Source organism: Papaver somniferum, chromosome 9 (assembly GCF_003573695.1).
Source record: "Papaver somniferum cultivar HN1 chromosome 9, ASM357369v1, whole genome shotgun sequence".
Classification (NCBI taxonomy): domain Eukaryota; kingdom Viridiplantae; phylum Streptophyta; class Magnoliopsida; order Ranunculales; family Papaveraceae; genus Papaver; species Papaver somniferum.
The window spans coordinates 199,892,593-199,910,699 of NC_039366.1; positions in this window are offsets into that span (position 1 = coordinate 199,892,593).

Genomic DNA, 18,107 nt, shown 5'->3' on the forward strand with positions numbered 1-18,107 from the left:
GACTTGCGGAGCGGAAAAGAGCTGAAGAGTGGTGAAAAGCCGGAAGAAATTACGCAAGGAAGCCGCAAAGAATGGTGCGCACAAGACCAAAAAGTTAGGAATGGGCTCAAGAAGGAAGAATTGTTCTTAAAGAAGATATGGGCTTGGCATACCCAAGGCCCAAAACCCTTACCCAAAACCATTTTCTATATCCATACCCGCCTCCATTCTCAGCCGTGAGATCGGATCCATCTCATCATCCAATGGTCGCTTCTTCATCGTTCATCAAAATCTGAAGTCCCTGCAAAACACCATAGTACCTAAATTCCAAGCCTTCAGATTAGATCACATTTAGATCCTACGGTCGCTTCTTTGCCTGCTCATCAAATCTCGATACTTCCGCTTAACACTACAACACCTAACCTCGATCTTCGCCGTCAGTTTTGATGTATCTCGTCATCCAACGGTCTCCCCTCATCCATTTCCATCGCGCCGTTGGATCATTCCATCATCTTATAATCCTACGGTCCAGCTTCGCGAAACATCAAAATCCTCTACACCTGCTCAACACACTAGTATCCTATACCTATACCCTAACCAAACGCCCCCTCCTTCTTCTCCATCGACTTCTTCTCTTCCCCCCCCCTCTCTGCAACAGAACCACCTTCTCCATCATCACCACTACCCACTCCACTGCCACGCCACCACCTCTACCTGTCTCACATCATCCCTAAACTACCAACCCATCATCACCCCCTAACTATCTAGCCCCCTATTCCCTCAATCTCTCACGTTTCTTCCCTGAAACCCTAAGCGTGAGAGGTTGATGAAGTAGGTGACCTAGAGAAGAAATCAAGGTATCGGAAAGGCACCAGGAGAAGCAGAGAAGACATGGGTCGATGCTAATTGAGGAGATTTGTCACATCAAGGTAAGAAAAAAAACCCAAGCCCAGTTCACAATTGAACTGTTGAGCCCAAGTTCACAGTTCATTCCAAAATCATTCAAAGGCCCAAGGCCTAAAGCACTTCATCATTACAAACAAACCCACTAAGCCCAAAGCACAATTAGAAGCCCAATAGCAATTTAGAGCCCAAATAGCTAGAAAACTCCAAAACACTCCCAGTCTCTGTGGATCGACCCGTACTTGCACGAGCTACAACTGACGACCGTGCACTTGCGGTATTACTGTAGGCCCGTTTTTATCGCTTAATTTTCACACTCCTCCGGGCCCACCAAGTTTTTGGCGTCGTTGCCGGGGATTGGTGCTGTGTTTTTCTTGTAGTTTTATTAGCTATTTTTGCATTTCACTGCATAGCATTTGCATCTGCATCTGCTTCACTTCATTTGCTGTTGGGCCTGCTGTTCTGAACATGTTTTCCTCTGCTGGGACGCCACCAAGGAAAAGAACCAAAGCCCAACTGGGTTTTTGCAACAATATCAGAGCAGCTGGGCTGTGCTTAAAAGGTAACCCATTTAAGAGAACCCGAATTGTGGGCTTCCAATTTTTAATTGTGGGCTTGTAATATTAAAGCCAATTTTTGGGCTTTTTATTTTCTGTTGGGTTTGTAATTAATTTTTGTGGGCTTGTTTGTTTAATTTGTGGGCTTGTATTTAATTTTTGTGAGCTTGTTTAATTTGGACTGGTATTTTGTATTCTGGGTTTTTAAACCCAGCTGAGCTTGTAACCGATCACGCTAGGTTAACTCGTTAGTGGGCCGAGTACCCAAATTCTAGGCCGAGATTTTGGACTCAGTTTCACCAAACGTTTTCAAACCAGCTGAGCCAAAGCAAACACAAAACCAACAGTGGGCTTGCTCCCATTCAAAAACCAAATTTTATTTTCTGTTAAAAAAAAAAAAAAAAAAAATCCAAATGTCTCCCGCCAAAACCAAATGTCTCCCGACAAAACCAAATTTTTCCCAAGAAGTCCAATCCCATTAAAAACCAAATTTTCTTGTAGATAATGTGTTAGTTAAATTTCCTTTTATATATATTTTGTGCTCATCCATTGTGACTCCGAATATGTTGGAGTTTTGCCTTGGATAACGGAGTTTTAATTCTGCTTTCGCCGAAATCGGGTATTCTCTCTCCTTTTACTCTACTCAGCATGTCCCTTTCCATATGTTGCATTTTAATTCTTTCCATATTTTTAAACATTGAGGACAATGTTTAGTTTAGGTTTGGGGGTATAGAGTAGATACCACGATAATATGCCATAATTGAAAACAAAACTCCATCTTTTTGAAAAAATTGAAAAATTCCAAAAAAATTAAAAAATGAAAAATCATAAAAAATGGAGCTCATTTACCTTGAAATGTTGACTCTTGTGCAAATATGTAATTATTAGGAGTCTTAGTCTAGATATTTAGGCACCCTGATTCTAGCACAATTCACATAGTGATAAGAAATTTGCACGCGCATGATCTACCAATACATGTATGGCCTCGATCTTCAAGGTGTTTGATAGGAAGTTACGATTGCCAATCACTTTAGAATACTGAACGAAACTTGACTAGCTTGTTCTTTGGTTGGTTGGGATAGAAGGTGGAGGTTACATTAAGAAAGACAACCATCGAATTTAACTGGGTGCATCAAAAAGGGCTACCTCTTGCAAAGTGTCATGTAATTTTTGTTTCCTTTTGTATTGTATCAAAAGTGTTTTCTTTTGCAAAAAAAAAAAAAAAAAAAATACAAAAAATACAAAAAAATCAAGTATTTATCAATTCCATCATCTCTTGTTCCAAAAATAAAAGAGAGTAGTCAATGTAAATAAGAGTCATGTAAATAGTCATTTTGTTGTTTCATTGTAATAAGCAAGGAGGGTGTATGCCATTGATGTACAACGCGAGTAATTGTGAAATACCTCCAACTCATTCACAATTCTCGTAAAGTCCGGACAGCTAGCTAGATTTCGACCTTGGTTCTTAGCCTGAGAAAATATCTCTTGGTGATTAGTAGTCATAACTTCAGATCTTTCTTTACACATGTGTAGATACACTTTACACTCTTATCACATGTCTTTTTTTTTTGTTATCAGTGCTAGGATTGTGCCTTTGATAGCTAGATTGACATCTCCATTTTGCTGTGAGCTTAAACTGTCTTGCACATGTCACATTTGATGGAATCTGAGCTTATATTTTGACCTAGAACTTTGTAGGTACGTTCTAAGCAAACCTTCACGAGACTTCAACTCGTCCACTAGGGACACTTAGTGGTTTAAAAGGCTTAGTGCATACGCTAAATGCATTCGAGAGACCAGCGACAGTGGTATAGTTAGGATTTCCTTAGTTTTGTTTTACTTGAGGACAAGTAAAATTCAGGTTTGGGGGTATTTGATGAGTGCTAAAAAGTGCATATTTCTATATATTTTTCTTGGCATTTAACTCATCTTTTGTGCAGTAATTCTACATTTTATCCCATATTCTGTATTTTCATTGTTTTCAAGAATAAATATTTTTCTTACTTAATTTTGCATTTTTAGGTAATAAATAAAGTCTGGATGACTTGCGGAGCAGAAAAGAGCTGAAGAGTAGTGAAAGGCCGGAAGAAATTACGCAAGGAAGCCGCAAAGAATGGAGCGCACGTCCAAAAAGCTAGGAATGGGCTCAAGAAGGAAGAATTGTTCTTAAAGAAGATATGGGCTTGGCATACCCAAGGGCCAAAACCCTTACCCAAACCCATTTTCTATATCCATACCCGCCTCCATTCTCAGCCGTTAGATCGGATCCATCTCATCATCCAATGGTCGCTTCTTCATCGTTCATCAAAATCTGAAGTCCCTGCAAAACACCATAGTACCTAAATTCCAAGCCTTCAGATTAGATCACATTTAGATCCTACGGTCGCTTCTTTGCCTGCTCATCAAATCTCGATACTTCCGCTTAACACTACAGCACCTAACCTCGATCTTCGCCGTTAACTTTGTTGTATTTCACAATCCAACGGTCGAAGTGATTCATCTCTCATACCACCGTTAGATCTACCAACCATCTTCACATCCAACGCGTCTCCTCGCTAGACATCAAAGTTTGATGCACCCGCTCAACACCTTAGCCATCGAACCCATCGACCTCAAGCCAAACACCCTCTTCTTCCCAAATCATTTTCTTTCCCCAAAACTTCTTCTCCACCACCATACCGCCTGCAACTCCACTGCCACCACCATCTCTTCCATCACCACCTCGAGCTTCACCATCTCCATTCTCTCGACCAAATCAGAGCCATCACCATCATCCAGCTCCCTAGTATTTCCCTTTCTTGTTCTTAGCATCAACCCTAGGTGCTACAGATAAGAAAGAGAAAAGCTAGGGCATCAGTAGACGCAATTGGGAGCAGTTCGAGCTGAGGAGGAGCAGAGGGAACATCAACAGGGCATGGGTCGCGCAGAATTCACACATGGGTGAGAGAATTTGATTTTCCCCAAATCAATTTAGGGTTTTCAAATTTTAGGGTTTCTCAAAATTAGGGATTTTGTTGTAAACTATAAGTAGGAACTGATGTAGGATGTTAAAGGATGTTCTTGGTTAGCCGAGATACCCCCTAATTGGGTTAATTTAATTCTCAAGGTTAATTTAATTTCACTGTTAATTTTTAGGGTTCTTCATTTGCTGCCACTGTCCAAATTTCAATTCCATACTTTATTGTTTAATTCCATGTTTAGGTTAGTTTTAATTTCAAATTCAGTTAATTTCAATTTTCAATTTTATTCTTAGTGTTTGCTGTTAATTGTCTGTGTTACTGTTAATTTTATTTTGTAAATTTTGTTAATGTTTCATTGTTTAATCTATGTTAGGATAGTTTAATTAGAATGTTTCACTGTAAATGCTCCTGATTTGTGTATGTTACTATGTTATCTCTGTGATGTTTACTGTTTTGTGTGAATGTTAGGCTAAAGCCCTTGAAGCATTGGATTGATTGAGCAGTGGGGAGAAACTAGTGTTCACTAGTGACTGTGAGCAAACTGGTTCTCTTCCCACTCTAGATGTATGCCTAGGTTCTCTTGTTTTGTCAACTGTTAGCTTCTCAAATGTTAGGATTAGTTTACTGTTGTGTGTCAATGCTAGGTTAGAGCCTTAGAGCATTGAGTTGATTGAGCAGTGGGGAGAAACTAGTGCTCACTAGTGACTGTGAGCAAGCTGGTTCTCTTCCCACTCTAGATGAATGCCTAAATCCATTGCCTTGGCTTTGTTTTTTTTTTCCTTCCTTTTTTTTTTACTTCACTGTCTTCTTCACACTCCTGCCCTTGGCTTAGGCCTTGGTTTATATCTTTGTTACCTTTGTTTCACTGTCACTTTCTCCACCTCCCCTACCATCTTCTTATTTCCCTTGCCCTGCTGCTATCTGCTGGTGCTCCTAGGCCTGCTACCTGGTGCTGCCAGTTCTCCCTTGCTGCTGCCTCCTGCATCTGAGTTTCTGCAGCTGTTGCTGCCACTCCACTTCTCTTGCCATGTGCTACAGCCACTGCTGCTGCTGCAACTGAGCTTGGTTCACAGCACAAGCCCAGTCCAGTCATTACAAAAGCCCACTGTTCTTCTGTTCAAGCCTAAGGCCCAGCCAACTAAACCCAGTTCACTCTTAAGGTTCAAAAGCCAAAGGCCCAGTCCATTCCCAAAGAACTCAAAGGCCCAAAGCAATTCATCAAAGCCAACTGAATCCAAGACCATTCCAAAACCAAAGCCAAGCCCACTGTGCCTAGAAGTTACCAAAGCCCAATAGAAAATTAAAGCCCAAAATAGCTAAACACTACAAAACACACCCAGTCTCTGTGGATCGACCCGTACTTGCACGAGCTACAACTGACGACCGTGCACTTGCGGTATTACTGTAGGCCCGCGTTTCATTTCGCTTCAATTTTATACGCTTTCCCGGGCCCACCAGTCTGCTTTTCTATAAAACAAGAAAACGAAAATTGTTCATGAAATTTAACTAAATTAACATGTGTGTGTATATATATGCATGCCACGACCAAAGATATGGAATTCTAATGGAAAGAGAATTCGTGAGAAGAGGTGTACCGGTTTTCATGTATTGTCACATGTCAAAATAATTATATTTTTGATTCAACTCCAAAAGGGAATCCTTGAAGCAAAAGGATAATGAATTAAAGCTAAAAGAGGAAATTATAGGAATTTGGATCAAATAATTGAGGAAACTGAGGTTTTTTTCTTCTAATAAACTCCTCCAAGCCGTGGAAAACCCATTTTCATGCGTGAGAATGTTCTACTAGGCCAGTGGGATGTGATTTATTTTCTTGGAATTTTTTCAGAGGGATCAAAGTCGAAGAAAATTAGGATTTTGACGAAAATAGCCTTAATTTTAAGAATTTGGTGAAAAAGGGATTTATTCTAAAAGAGAAGGGACCGATCTCTCCCACTCTATTGGAAGATTCGATATCCCTCTCTCAATCCCTTTTATCCCTTTACTCTTCAACAAAAACGAGCTCATAAGGGATTTTGACCGAAATACCCTTATTTCATAATTTTGAGTATTTTCAAAGAAGAAGACCCTAATACACCTAGAGACCGACCAAGCGCTCATATACTCAAAGGAGAAGGCCTCGTTCACGTGATTATTATGTTTTCTAAGTGTTCAAAGAGGAACGGGTTTGAAACGGATTTCAGAGAGGCAGAATTTCAGAGAAAATAAAGGGAATCTGGCTCACAACAGGGAATTCGAGTTCATGATTTCCAAAACCAGGACCAGAAGCGCTCCAATACGTCTTTCAAGACGTGATTATGCTAGGGGGCTCCATGTTTCTCTCATGCCAAAGAAAAAGCAAGCTCATAGTGGTTTTTGATGAAAGTACCCTTAGTTTCAAAAGTATGTATTTTCTCTAATAAAGAAGTGTCAGATTGGTACAAGGAATTAAACAAGCTCTCATAACACATAGTGCTGACCCCACAAGACAGATGCACACCTTCCAAGCTTCATCAAGACTATCCAGAATGCATGAAGGATTCAGACGCGAACAAGAGAGAAAATTAGGGTTTTGTCCAAGTAAACCCTAATTTTCAAATCCTATTCTACCAAAATAGAAGTTTCGTCTACAAGACTCTATTTCCATGATGTTTTCTGATGAAAAATCCTAAAAGGATTCTAGGTCTAGGGTCAATTCCAAGCTCAGAGTGGCAAAGAAGGAAAAAGTCAGGATTTTGGTCAAATAAACCATAATTCGCAATAGTCTCTCAAAAAGGAAATTTTACTTCATAAAGGCTCAAATGTCGCACTAGTATTGTCTTTTAATAAAAATTCCAGAAAGCTCCCAAGTCTAGAGTTAATTCGAAGTCCAAAACCGGAGCAAGCAAAGACTAAGCATCAATTCGGGGACTCCGCAAATTTTTTTTTGTAAATTCGTGCCTGTACGATTCGTAACCATCTATATACTCATCAAAAAACAATCAAGGTTCTACTCTGAGTAGGGGACTTAATGTAGATGGTGAAATTTAGATAAGGGGCAAAAATGTCATTTCAAGTCTATAGACTCTCACGGGAGAGATTAAGCCCTTGGCCCTCAAGGAATTCTTAGCCATGATTTCTGGTATACGTCCCCGCAAGATACTGCTGGTCGTGATGCCGTGACTCCTAGTGCACATCCTCGACGAGATATTGCTGGTCACGTAGGTTCTGTAGAGCGTAAAACGTCCCCGGTAGACTTATGAACCAGAACAGCCACAATTACAGCATGTCTTCGCGAGACGAAGCTGGTTGTTATGCCATAATTCCTAGTATACATCCTCGACGAGATATTGCTGGTCATGTAGGCTTTGTAGATGCGTAAAAGCGTCTCGTCAGACTTATGACCTAGAGCAGAGATATGCATGTCTCCTGTAAGCACGAATCACCCTATTTGATATCAAGGAATGATTCCTAGTATTTCATCGTGAGATACACTTGTCATGTCTGCTCTAGGATCTGACTCGACTTACTAAGGTTTTCGAATAATTCTTAGGATATCCCCGCGAGATACGCTGGTTATTCTGCCTCTAGGTCCTTTTCGACAAACTCCTAGAACATCCTTTCGAGATACACTGGTCTTGTTGGCCCCATCATATGGACACACAGTCGATTCCTAGTATATCTCTGCAAGATACGCTGGTCAAAGACAAGTGAGCCGAAGTCTTGTAGAGGCATTAATTGGGCACGCAAAGCCTTTACTCTCTTTCCAGGATGAGTCCCAGCTACCATAGAGAGATTCAGATCCATCACGAAAATATTTGTATAGATTTTGATCCATATATAAGATCTCGGAGAGGTTCAAGTCTCTCTGCAAAATCTCGGAGAGATTCAAGTCTCTCTGCAAAGTCTCAGAGAGATTCAAATCTCCCTGCAAAATCTCCGAGAGATTCAAATCTCTCTTCAAAATCTCAGTGAGAGCTGAATGTTCCTCATGGTAGGCAGAGCCTCATGAAGGAATCGAGTCTCCTTTTCAGACTCTCCACACGACTTCTGAGGCATCCCATGCCTTTTCACGTGACTCATCCTAGTCATTCTTACAAATCGGAGAATATCTTTATATCTTGGCCAACTCGACTAAAGAGAATATTTATCTCTCTCAACACATCATCACAAAGGCTGACTTAGCTTCACACAAATTGGGGGATAACAATTAGGTTTTTGGTCTGGCGGTCTATGACACGTGTGAGAAATATCCGGCTTATTTCTCACTTCAGAAGAGAGTAAAGGCGGTGGAATAATGAGTTAAACTCAACCTAGTTTATCTCTATTCCTGGAGAGACGGGAGAATTGCTACGGATGGCACAAAAATCAATCCTTATCTTCACCGACCTGAGATTAGAGAATTCATCTACAAATAAGTCATTTATTTTCTATAAGCGACTCATCTTTCTCATAACCTCTCAGAGCAATTTTTCTTCAAACCCTAGAATTCTCTGATCTCTCTCTTCATCTACTTCCCTCCCTAAGACCAGCCCTAAATCTCTTCCCTATGACTGAAGAAGACTTTGAACGGCCACGGTTCGTCGTTTAGGCAAAGACTGATCGTGTTCAGCCTCCAGTAACTCACTTTCAGAAACTCTAGAATCCCACTTCTAACATCTCTCAGATTTTAGGTAACTACAAATTGAAACAAAAATAATCAAATTGAAATATAACAGTTGCAGCGAATTTCGTTAAGAAAAAAAAATGACACCAAGCAATATAGAAAATACCAAATCAAGAAGTCAAATATAATTGACATAGTTTTTCTTAACCGGAAACAGTCGAATCACAATAATCAATCCATACATCGTAATGGAAAATATTAATTGTATCGGATTTTGTTAAGCACAATCAAAATATATGCAATAAAATCAAGCTTTTCTTAACAGGAAAAACGGTTAACTAACAATAAAAGAATTGTTACCTTGGTTTCCGAAAATGCTTGTCCCCATAAAGATATATCATTTAAGCTCCAGTTCAATAAGAACTCTCCGTCTGTTTGTTGTCATCCTCTCGCAAAAACAAAAGAACGACGACAAAGAGAAAACAACTTTTTTAACCATTATGTGCCAATAGCAAAAGGTTAAACCTAAAACTCGTATGCTATGATAAACTCAACTTATATAAACATAAATTGATATCAACATCATTAAGACTTTCACACATGAGTTTTAATCATATCTCCTTTTGAGCCTACCTAAAAAGGTTAGAACTAAATCTCATTGAGTAAAAAGTCACACAAATCATAAGGGAAAACACAATATGAGATCGGAAATTTGGTTTTAAAAAAAACTAAAACTAACATCTCATAAACCGAAAGCTATAACATAAAAATATAACCATTCGTCACAAGCTTATGCAATTGGAACTATAAAATAAAAATTTATTCATTCATAATAATTGATAGTTATCGGATAGACTTTATACAAAACATTGAAATAAATAAACAATTTGATTAGTCTATTATTAAATAAGAACTTAATCTTATTATTATTTACATGCCTTTTTTTATGATGTCCTTCAGTTTGTTTTCGTATTCTGTTAAATTTCTCTTGCAGTAATTCAACATTTTCATATGATAGTCATCAAATTCTTTGCATGTTCTTGGCCACCGAAGATGGGTTAACGTATACTTATAAAGAAATATTACATGATTTGCATCAACAATATGATCCTTGAGTAATTCACGTCTTCCAATAATATCTAGTGTTCGTGCGACCATACTAGTTGCATTGAACTTCGAAAGAGTGGGCTCAATTTGAAAAGGACAATTGTTTGAGGGTGAAAACAATTTCTGCTGATTTTGGTAACTTCGTGTGTGGGTGAGAAACGAGTCTAAACCCTAAACAATGTACTACACGGGGGTACTTTAGATTCAAGAGATCAATCTGTACAAATCCGGCCTAAGCCAATAAAATGGCCGTTCCAGACTTGCTTCGGTCACAAAAGTGAAGGAGAAGGGTTGGTCTTATGGAGGGAAGCTAAGAGAGTGTTGAAGCCAGAATAGTTGATTCGGGAAGAGTGGTTGTATTACGACTTGTATCGGAAGGTGAAATGCTAGCAATGTGGAAAGTTAACATGTAATTTCTGAGTGTTGTATTCTCCTGACCAAAACTTGTCTTTGGTGGAAATAGGTGAGACCTATTTATACAAGTCGCAACGAAACGTACACTGGCTTCGTAAGAAGTGGAAATGGTTGAGTAATGGAAGAAAGCGGTAACGGGTAATGCCTGGAATTGATGTTTCCATAATAAAGGAAACGTTTCACCATTACTTCTTGTATTTACTAACCGCCTCACTCTTATGACACTTTCCTGTAACGGGCGTATTGCACGCCGCACACTGTAAACTGCCAGACCAATACCCTGATGAGCATCCCCCAGTTTGTGACATGCTTTGATGTCTCGAGTGTTTTCGTGGAAAACGTGTAGCATGTTTCTATTGTTTGGAAAGTTAAAATTGAGAGGCTTTCCAGTCCGGTGACGAACTTGTACGGCTGATATTTGCATCTCAGAAGGAAGGGTAGCCGTTGATTGTTGCAACCTTCCGTTTGGAAGCCAACGGCATGGAGGCATGAGGCGTGGCCAAATTAGGGTTTTGGCATAAACCACAGAATTTGGCATTGGCCCAGAAGTTTCCATGCGTTTGGTGGTAAACTTGTACGGCTGAGATCTGCATCTCAGGAGGAAGGATAGATGTTGATTGTTGATAGACGCATTTATGTGTCTATTTTGTTCTCAATTTTCTGTATTGTTAGACTCGACTAAGTACTTATTGTGTTATTTTGTGTTCTTGAAGGAAATTTTAGAGAAATAAGCCCTTGCGGTGAAATGGGCTCAAAAAGTGGTGTTTTTCACCCCAGGATGGAGTGTTAAAGGCGCCCCAGAAATGCACCGGAGGCACCCCAGAAATGTACCGGAAACGTCCCGGAGGAACCTAGAAAAATTACTATTTTCACCCCAAAAATTATTATTTCCACCCCAGTTGCTAAAGGGACCCCGGGAATGGATAAAGGGGAGGTCCTTTTCTTCCAAAATTCAAAAATAGAAAAAAGGCGGGAAAAAAGGTGGTTATCCCTGGCAGATCTTCAATCGAATTTTTGGAGTGGTTTCAGAGAGACTCAATGGCTGAAAATTTACGGGATTGTTCCTGGGATATATCCAAAACTATTACAAGTGTTTTGGTCGGTTAAATTTGGCTGGAAAATCCGTGAGAAGAAAACAGAGAGCTCGTGTATGGGAGAAGGCTTTCACGGGATTTCTTGAGTTTTGTAGAATTTGAGCGTGTTCAGCACATGTGTTATGACTCTATCAATCGGCAGAAGCGTGACAGAGCTAAATGAGGAGAGTTTTACAGCTTTGGAACACGCACAGGAGAAGAAATGGGAAGAAAATATTCCCGAGAATATTTTCTTCACAGCCGCGTAATGAAGAAATATTTTGAAGTTATGACGAGATTAAATGCGTGAAATGGGTATAAATAGGTTCATAGAATGTTTAAGAGGGGGTGTCGAGAGTCTGGGGGCTTGAGGAGAGCTGAGGAGCGAGAAATCAAGATGAACAGCCTGTTTTCTGCTGCTGTTTTCTGCTGCTGATGAACACCAAGAACACGAAAAACACACTTGCAAGAACCGTCGTTTATTAGCAGTCGTAGTTACAACGACTGTGGGTCTTAAAACGCGACAAAAACACTTTTACATGTATCGTTGTTCTTGTAACATCTGAACAACGCCTTTGTAACAGTTATTTCTGTTGCGATTTTTCTGTTCAATTGTTTTACTCCCTTTTAATCAACTTTTGAGATTTATACATGTATTTTGAGATCATGATTAATATGAGGAGTTAAACCCCAACACTGCGGTTATGGAGGAAGCCTTATTTCACACTTCGGTAATTATATTTAATTCTTCTCATGACTTTTGCACTAATTTTAATTGAAATTATGATTTGAAAAAATTAGTTGTCATTTGATTTGATGCGGCATGCTTAGCTTAGATGATTTGATGTCCCATGCATAACATTTACATCTATTATTTTGAGAATTTATCTTGGCAAAAAATAAGAGTCAATATATTTTATATATTTATTGAGCTATAATTGTTAAAAGAATCATTATTTGAACCTTAAGAAATGAATTCGGCGGAATCCTAAACACCAGTACCTCTTGCACCATTGTTAACATTTTTGTGTATATAATTATTTATTTAAATCTAAAAATTTAATTCCTTCACAAGTCCGAGAGTTTGAACCTCATTACTACAACCAATGAAAACCTTTAATCAATTGTTGCAACCTTCCGTTTGGCAGCCAGCGACATGGAGGCATGGCCGGCGTGGCTTTGGCGTGGCCAAATTAGGGTTTTGGCACCGTGGCCAAGAGTTGGCACCGTAGCCAAGAGATTTCCACAAGTCGTTTGGTGGCAAGTTTGTACGGCTGAGATCTGCATCTTAGGAGGAAGGGTAGTCGTTGATCGTGGCTACCTTCTGTTTGGCAGCCAGCGACATGGTTGCATGGACGACATGGATTTTGCGTGAAGTGGAGCCGCTGGGTGTGTGCGTCTTGGAAGAGAGTCATTTGCGGATTGGAAGGGAATCGCTTGCAGTGTGCGTCTTGGAAGGGAGTCGCTTACGGCTTGGACGGGAAGCGCTTGTGGCATGGAAGGGAGTCGCTGGCAGCGTGCGGCTTTGTCTAAATTAGAGTTTGGTATGATGAAACCTTAATTAGCTCCCTTTACTAGAATCATTGTAGAATTCTCGTACGGACTCGGATTTTATGGTCCACACCTCCATTATGAACGGAAAAGAATTTCCTAACTCCCTACGCGGAAGTATTTAGGTTTTGAGCTCGTTCGGGAGGTGAAAACAGCCCGAAAGTAAAACTCAGGAAGAATTTATGAGGGATGTTGGCATCCATCGACATGGTGGCATGGCCGACATGGCTTTGGCGTGGAAAAATTAAGGTTTGGCACCGTGACCAAATAATTGGCATTGTAGCCAAGAGTTTGCCACAAGTCGTTTGGTTTGGTGGCGAGCTTGTACGGCTGAGATTTGCATCTCAGAAGGAAGGGTAGTCGTTGATTGTTGCAACCCTTCGTTTTGGGGCCAGCGGCAGAGAGGCATGGCCTGCATGGCTTTGGCATGTTTTAGGCACGACCAAAATTAGGGTTTTTTGGCATTCGGCCAGAAGTTTCCACGCGTTTGGTGGCGAACTTGTACGGCTGAGATTTGCATCTCAGAAGAAAGGGTGGTCGTTGATTGTTGCAACCCTTCGTTTGGCAGCCAGTATTTTAGGAACGACCAAGTTAGGGTTTTGATGGCATGGATGGCAGGGCTGGCATGCCATTGGCGTGGATGGAAGGGTTGGCATGCCTTTGGCGCGGAGATGTGGCTGGCATGGCATGCCATTGGCACGATGGTGCGTCTGACAAGGTTGGAAATCCTTTGTCGCGGAAATGTGGCTGGCATGGGATGCCATTGGCACGATGGTGCGTCTGGCATGGTTGGCATGCTTTGGAGAGGAGATGTGGCTAGCATGGCATGCCATTGGCACGATGGTGCGGCTGGCATGGTTGGCATGCCTTTGGCGTGGAGATGTGGCTGGCATGGCATGCCATTGGAACGCTGGCGTGGATGGCATGATTTACATGCCTTTGGCATGGAGATGTGGCTGGCATGGCATGCCATTGGCACGGTGGTGTGGCTGGTATGGTTGGCATGCCTTTGGCGCGGATATTTGACCGGCATGGTATGCCGTTGGCACAGTGGTGCGGCTGGCATGGTTGGCATGCCTTTGGGGCGGAGATGTGTCTGGCATGGCATGTCATTGGCACGATGGTGCGGCTGGCATGGTTGGCATGCCTTTGGAGCGAAGATGTGGCTGGCATGGCATGCCATTGGCACGATTGTGCGCCTGGCATAGTTGGAATGCCTTTGATGCGGAGATGTGGCTGTCATGGCATGCCATTGGCATGGTGGTGCGGCTGGCATGGTTGGCATGCCTTTGGCGTGGAGATGTAGAAATTAGGGTTTAGCGCGTCGAAACCCTAATTAAAATATGCGATATGTGTGTTTGGAACGCTTAGATAGCATGCACGACTGGCATGTGCGGAGATGATGCCAGTCAGTACTGAAGACTCTTCCGCGGAACACAGTAAATACATAAAAAAAAGGTACCCTGGTATTTTTCTCCTAGATATATTGGAAGGCTCAATAAATGCGCTAGTGAAGATATTGGTACTCACGGCTTCGTTTCCTTATAGAGTGACATCACGTCAGACTATGGTTTTACGATTTTAACCCTAAGCTAAAAACCACCATCAACATTAAGTCCCCTGCTTAGCTCGGAACAGGGGCATTGTTGCGAGGTAAGCATGAGATGTTGACAGACAAAGACAAAATCGAAACGAAAAGTCATGAGGAGATGGTCAGGAAGATCCGGCTAACCTTTTTCGGGAGGTAAAGAGAACGCATGACTCTTGCGTTGGTGGATTTGGGTATATTTGGCTCGTGGTGTTGTTGGCTAGGACGTGGAGTGGTAGAGATGGTTACTGGCTGAGATTCAGACTATTAGCATCAGCTTGGAAGGGAATCGCTAGCATAGATTTGGCGTGAAATGGATCCGTCGGCGTTGGTCGGCTTGGAATGGTGGAAACTGTCTTCGGTCCAGGTGGAAACTGGCTTCGATCCGCGGGATGGTGGAAACTGTCTTCGGTCCAGGTGGAAACTGGATTCGGTCCGAGGTAGCATAGTGATAGACGCATTTATGTGTCTAATATAGCTCATTTGTATATATTGTTAGTGCTCGATATTGTACTTATTTGGTTATTTTATTTATTTGTAGGTGTTTTTGGAAAAATAAGGTTTTGCGGCGAAATTGGCTAAAAATATGGCATTTGGACCTCCGTGGATAGGATAACGGAAGCTCCCCAGAAGTGTACCGGAAGTACCCCAGAAATACCCCGGAGGAACCCCGAAAAAGTGCGGAAAACATCCCAGAAGAATTGCTAAAGGCACCCCTAATTTGGATAAGGGGCACCCCATTTCAGGGCATGTACTAAAGGGACATCGGAACTGGATAGGGGGAGGTCATCTTCAAAGTTTCAAAACTGGATTTTTGCGGGAAAAAAGGCAGCAACGACAACAGTTTTTGAGCAGAGATTTGAGCGAATTAGGAGGAGATTCAATGGGCATATTTGGTACCTAGGACTCTAGAAGACATAACAGGCCTAATGCAATCATCTATACCCATCCAATTGGGCTGGGTAAGTCGGAAAATCCACACAAAGTCAAGACAGCAACACGGTCCTTGTTTAGGGTTTGAGATTAGTTTGAGAGATTTAAGGGATTTTCTTGCGTGGGATATACTTCAAATAAGTTGAGTCCAAGTCCTAGAAGATATTTGAGATGAGAGATTAGCTAAAAACAGGGTGGAACGCAACAAGAAGAGGATTATTCTTCAAACTTCCCGTAGAGAATAATGGAGATTTCCAACGAGTTTGATCGAGTTTCAAGGTGATTCAAAGCCTATAAATAGTTGGGTTTAAGTCATAGAAGGGGTAGAAACCGGGAGGAGAGAGTTTGGAGTTCTGCAGAGAAGAGAGAATCGAGTTACAGAGAGTTACAGTGTTGCTGCTGCCATTAAAGATCCTAAAGAACACGAAGAACGGACTCCAGAAGACAGTCGTTTATCAACAGTGAAAACGACAAGCTTCTGTGGGTCTTAAAACGGCTGAGACAGCGGCACCTTGTTTCTCTTATCGTTATTCTGTGATGCTTTCTGTCAGTCTTAAACTTCCTGTTTTAGTACTTCTTCATCTTTTAATCAACTTTTTGGCTATAATCATGTATCTTGAGAAAGTTATTAATATGAGGAGCTAAACCCATTATCCGAGGCAACGGAGGAAGCCATTGTTCCACATTAATTGGTATAATTCTATTTTAATTATTTAATTGTAATATTATTATATGATTATTTGCATGGAATTAAAATAGAAAAATTGATTTTAATTGAGAAGTTGTGAGTTGTTTTGATGAAATATGCTGGGTTTTAAAACTTTTGATGTTTCATGATTTGTGTTTACAGCTATTACTTCAAAAATCTATTAGAGGCAAATATTAGAATCACTTTAAAAGAAAAATTGCATGAATATTGATTAGAGTTTATCAATTAATTGGTCAATGGTGGAATCCATAGTCTTGGTTTTTTCTTTATAACTTTGAAACAAACTTATTTAATTGTTTAGTTTAATTTAAATCTGAAAATTGTTTCCTTCACAAGTCTGAAGAGACCGCTTTTTTACCACTATTACAATCACTTTTGATAAACCATCAATTTTTGGCGCCGCCGACGCGGATTTGTGTTTAGGTAGCATTTTTTTAGATTTATTTTTTTATTATTTTTGTTCTTCTTTACGTTTTTGGGTTTTTTGTTTCCTTGCAGATTTTTGAAGTTGGAGCGAAAGACAATTTTGCCAAAGCTTATGGTGATTTACTTAAAGTCTGGGAGTGAAAAGCAAAGCTAAAGGAGCGAAAGAAGAAGATTTTCTTTATTTTGTATGAGAGAGAAAAAAAAGAGAGATTTCTATTTTTTTTTAGGCTTTCATTTTTGTTTTTGCACTTTATTTTTGGACTCTGGACTGTGAACTTTGGGACTTTATTTTTTATTTTATTTTTATACCCGACGGAAGGGTACCCTTAAATACAAACTGTGTGCAGGGAAGGACGACGATTACGATATCGTCTCGGCCCCTCAGGTTCGCACACTGACACCGGAGTCAGTGGCCCGAGTTGACTTCAACGGTTCTTCGCCCGTCTGGTACGGGAGGTAAAATTCTAATCACCCGTGAATCTCCAGCAAGCGGGTTTACTGTTTTCCTTAAGGTGAATATGCTGAGGACTTGAATATGGATTGTTTTTAAATTCCTAGTAAAGGGCAAGAACTGGCCATATAAGATAAGGGTTCGGATTTCATCTTCGTTCCCTTCTTGCCCGCCTTAGGAAAACGAAACCAAATGCGAACCTAAGCCTAAAATCTGATTAAAAAGAGACCTATAGGGTATCGAGCTTGTTAGGAAAAAATTTCGAAGGATATTGGTCACCTTTTAAGCAACTTCAAAGTTCATGATGACTTCTGGGAGTTGAAACAAGCCGCCTTGTAACGCCGGTGAGGCCTTGGGTATCAAAGCTCCATTAATCTTCCCTCGCCTCAACATTAGCTCGGATTGATCCAGAGGGGTTGCTCAAATTGTAACGAATTCCCCTTCGGGAGATAGAAGATAGTCTAGAAACAGTCTAAGTGAGCCATCATGCTTGTTGTTTGCTAGAAATCTCTAGGTTTGCTGTGGTAAAGTCGAGTCAGCCTGCTGTGTGATTGCTAGAACCTTCCTGTTAGAATTTTTATTTCTTTTTGAATTCTTTTTAGTGTATGCCCGATTTTGTTGAACGGGCTTGGAAAAGAGACACACTAGGTCGTTTGATTAGTGACAAACCTAGTAGTTCTTCTTGTGGAAACAGGGAGCTCGAAGACTCTTCTTTTGAGAGCCCTGTTTTTGGAAACTTCAATTTTGAGAATATGTCTCTTCATGAGAAAAGTACCCCTGGTACTTCTGCTGTGCCAGCGATGGCAACTTTGAAAAATTACATGTTCCCAACTAGGTCCAACCGAGCTTCGTGCATTAAATTGCCAGCCACTAC